This window comes from Rana temporaria, chromosome 9 (genome assembly GCF_905171775.1).
Source record: "Rana temporaria chromosome 9, aRanTem1.1, whole genome shotgun sequence".
NCBI lineage: Eukaryota > Metazoa > Chordata > Amphibia > Anura > Ranidae > Rana > Rana temporaria.
In genome coordinates this window covers 165,202,494-165,207,376 of record NC_053497.1, presented here as the reverse complement: position 1 = coordinate 165,207,376, position 4,883 = coordinate 165,202,494, and the positions used below count along the sequence as shown (strand labels likewise).

Here is a 4,883-nt window from a genome sequence, read left to right as displayed (position 1 = left end):
ATACCCCTGGACTGCAACTCCAGGGGCACATGCACCATAGGCTTTTCATTCCATATCCGACCCCCCGACCGGCCAGTGCAGCCCTCCACCCCTGCCAGCAACCCAGCAGATTTGCACAGTCCTACCCCGCCCACCACAGGGTATTACCAGCTCCTCCTACCGGATCGCTGACAAAGATAGCACTTACACTAGCCAGCCAGAAGGCCAGACTAGAACTCGGCAAAAAGACCAAGACCAAGCGCAGCACCCATCCTCACCAGGAGCACCCTTCCAGATGGCTCAGACTCAACCATGGGCCGGCCCCCAGTATTCTATCGGGCAGCACAGCGTAGTCCCTGCTGAAACCATCCTTTCAGGTGCAATGACGTCATTGGATTGCATCCACCCTCCCCATGTAGGAGGTGCTTCAGCGCTCCGCTGACAACTGATAAGGACAGATACCACACCCAGTCCTAGCCAAAAGGCCGAGAAGCGACAGGGAAGGCACCACGATCAGCACGGCCAGAGTGCAATGGCCGAGCCTCACCCTGGGAGAACCACCTTCATGATCATGGTGTCTCCCCTGCCAGGTAAGTACTACAAATCTTCTTTTAGGTGAGAACAAAAAAGAAAAACAAATGTTTCTGTAACTGCTTTAAAGTGTTAGCAGGAGTTAAGGCCCAGATTCACAAAGGAGATTACGATGGAGTATCTCAGATACTCCGTCGTATCTCTCAGAGTATCTATGCCACTGATTCATAGAACCAGTTACGCATAGATATCCCTAAGATCCGACAGGTGTAATTGTTTTACACTGTCGGATCTTAGGATGCAGTACCGCGGCCGCTGCTGGGGGGAGTTTGCGTCGTAAACCAGCGTCGGGTATGCAAATTAGGAGTTACGGCGATCCACGACGGTTTTTCGCGTTCGCTACATCGCCGCTAGTCTAGTTTCCTGTCGCAAAGTTAGTCGTCGTTTTGGGTGCCTTAACTTTAGACAGCAAACGTATTGCTGTCTAAAGCAGTGTTTCTCAACTCCAATCCTCAAGGCACACCAACAGGTCTTGTTTTCAGGCTTTCCATTATTTTGCACAGGTGATTTTATCAGTTTCACTGCCTTAGTAATTAGCACAGCAGTTTCATCTGAGGGAAATCCTGAAAACATGACCTGTTGGTGTGCTCTGAGGACTGGAGTTGAGAAACACTGGTCTAAAGTATGGCCGTCGTTCCCGCGTCGAAATTTAAAATTTCACGTCGTTTGCGTAACACGTCCGGGAATACGGAAGTACGCTACGCACGTCGCCGATCGCAAAAATTACGCCAGTTCGCGCAAAGCACAGCGGGAATTTTGAAATGGAGCATGCGCAGTAGGTCCGGCGCGGGAGCGCGCCTAATTTAAATTGTACCCGCCCATTCGATTTGGACCGCCTTGCGCCGGACGTATTTATGATACACCGCCGCAAGTTTCCAGGTAAGTGCTTTGTGGATCGGGCACTAAAACTGAAAACTTGCGGCGGTGTAACGTAAACGGCTTGGGTTACACGGGTGCAATTATACCTGAATCTAGCCCTAAGTCTTTATTTGTCTGTATAAAAGGATAGAAAGTCGCGCTAAATATAATAAATGAAAACCCTGTGATGGCAACACTTTGCCATCACAGGGTTTTCATTCATTATATTTAGCGCGACTTTCTATCCTTTTATATTTTGTTTTTGCATGGTTTCACATGTTTTGTATGTGTCGCAGCTTGGCTTTTATTAGCTATTTTTCAATTTTTATTATTTTATTTTCTCATTAGCGCAGTATTTCCCTTACCCCTTTATTTGTCTGTCACTTACCTAACGTGTTACTAAACCCACAACGGTAACCTAATGGGTTAATCCTCTGCCGTGTGTAAAAATACTATTTGATCCTGTATGCAGGGCCGCCATCAGGAATTATGGTGCCCCTTACACAGCTTCAGGCATGGGCCCCCTGGAGCAGAGAACCGGGGGGGGGGGGGGGTGCTGCCGCCTGAAATTGAATTGAGAAGCGGGGGGGCTGCCGCGAATTGAGAAGTGGAGGGGCCCTTTACAAAAAAAGGAAGAAATAAAGAAAAATATATATATAAAAAAAAGGGGGGTAGCTAAAAAGCTAAAAAGAAAGAAAAAATATATATAAAAAAGATATATATATATATTTTTTTTAAAAAGAGGGGTTGCCATCTGGGGCCCTCCGGGCTCTTTAATGAAAAATGATATATAAATATATCCGAGACCCTGGGGACCTCTGGGCCCTTTAATAGAAAGCTAAAAAGAAAGAAAAAATATATATAAAAAATATATATATATTTTTTTTAAAAAGAGGGGTTGCCATCTGGGGCCCTCCGGGCCCTTTAATGAAAAAAAATGATATATACATAAATATATATATATATATATATATATATATATAAAAATGTAGGTATATATATATAAAAATGTAGGTATATATATATAAAAATGTAGGTATATATATATATAAATGTAGGTGTATATATATATATATATATATATATATATATATATATATATATATATATATATATATATATATATATATATATATATATATATATATATATATATATATATAACAAAAAAAGGGGGGTTGCCATCCGGGACCTCTGGGCCCTTTAATAAAAATAAAAAAATAAACCTCTGGGCCCTTTAATAAAAAATAAAAATATATACAAAAAAAAAATAAAAATTATAAAAAAAAGAAAAAGAAAGATGGGTTTGCCATCCAGGGCCATGGGGACCTCTGGGCCCTTTAATGAAAAAAAAATATAAACAAAAATAAAAAATAAACATTTAAAAAAAAAGGGGGTTCGCATGTCTGGATAAGACAGAGTTACTCGAGTCAGGCTGCACATGCTCGAGAATTTATAGACACAAAAAGCGTCTATACGGTATATGCGCTGTCAAAAACGTTTAAACTAAGCGGCCAACACAACAAAAATAGATCAATTTTGTAACAATAGGACACAAACAAAGCAAAAGTGTGGCGCTAAAAAGAATTCAAATAACAAAAGTCCGTATGATGAGACAATTTCAAATAATAAATAGACCAAAGTCCACAGTATAGTCAAATCCCTGAAGGAGATGGAGGGCAATAGAATACAGGCTCCTGAACCGTGGAAATGGAATAAATATCTGCTTACCAGATGATGAGACTCGAATAGGTGTATACCTATCAAGTCATGCAGGCTTGTGAGGTTACAAAGAACCTGATGTCATCCGTTGAGGGGAAGAGATGTATGCTGCAATAGTCCTTCCTTCTGAGTGGAGCCGATTATACGATATCCATAAAGGTTCTCAGATATTGGAATCGATAGTTTACCAAAGGAAAATTAAAACACACATAGCGTGATACTGCGTATGGTTCAGTATTTATTAAAAGTAGTAAAAATTTACACTCACGTGTGACCGGAGTAATAAAGCGATTTGTACAAAAAACTGGCAGAAAAGGTCAGTGTCTTCTCCCGACGCGTTTCGTTCAATAGAACATCGTCTTGGGGCACATGCTCAGTGTGATGTGCATTGCTAGAGCGTGCATGTGACCAGCACAGGGCCAATCAGCACTGTCCATACAGAGGGTTAGGGGCCCTGCATGCTGATAGAACAGCTCAGTGCAGTATGAAAACTCTTCCTACAATCTTTAACTGGGAATTGATAGACGTCACAAGACTGCTATATACTGCTGAAGAGAAAGGGTATTTAGCAGTTTATATTTACTCAAATAATTGCATTTCCATGTTTTGTGTACTGTGGGAGACCAGATATAGTGAATTCAGGGTCCTGGGTATAGTAACACTTAAACATGACGTGCATTTAAGAATAACCTGTCAATCTGGTGACAACAATGCTGTGCGATTTCACTGCAGAACAAATGTTGCCATCTCTCTGATAAAGGAAGTGGAAAAATAACATAGAAGGTGAAAGAAATATGTGGTGAGAGGAAAAGGGGCTGCACACCCCAAATGATACAATGTGGGATGATTTCCCCAATGGGGTTTTTTAGCAGCAGGATTCAATAATTATCACAATGTATATGTATTAAAAGGTTTCTTTATTAATTATAAACATATGGTATGATCATGACAGTTAAAATATGAGCTCTGGTAGAGGAAAGTATACTATTCAATATACAAAAAGGCAAACACAAAATTGTTACACAGCATTACATATCATATGCATCTGTATGTATACAAACCTGACACGTTTTGACCCATACAAACGGGGTCTTCTTCAGAGGGTTGGTTTGCTGTAAGAGATTATATAGTGAATTCTTTACCAAAGTTAAATATGGTTGGTAAGGAATACAAAGTTACTAAATTACATTTTTAGGTGCAAATTTCAGTATTTCAGTATTTAGGCTACAAACAAGTACGCCAGGTAAATGGCAATGTGATTTAAAGCGGGAGTTCACCCATTTATTTAGTTTTTGCCCTTTTCCCCTTAGCTTCCTGCTCGTTTGGTCTAGGGGAATCGGCTATTTGTTTTAAAATATGATCTGTACTTACCCGTTTTCGAGATGCATCTTCTTCCGTCGTTCCCGGGTATGGGTCTTCGGGAGCGGGCGTTCCTTCTTGATTGACAGTCTTCCGAGAGGCTTCCGACGGTCGCATCCATCGCGTCACTCGTAGCCGAAAGAAGCCGAACGTCGGTGCGGCTCTATACTGCGCCTGCGCACCGACGTTCGGCTTCTTTCGGAAAATCGTGACGCGATGGATGCGACTGTCGGAAGCCTCTCGGAAGACTGTCAATCAAGAAGGAACGCCCATTCCCGCAGCCCATACCCGGAAGCGGCGGAGAGGATGCATCTCGTAAACGGTAAGTACGGATCATATTTTAAAACAACTAGCCGATTCCCCTAGACAAAACG

General features: G+C 41.7%; 1 pseudogene; it reads right to left on the bottom strand.

Annotated features, from left to right (window-relative positions):
* Positions 1–422: 422 nt before the first annotated feature.
* LOC120914645 lies at positions 423–577 on the bottom strand (annotated as a pseudogene).
* Positions 578–4,883: the final 4,306 nt, after the last annotated feature.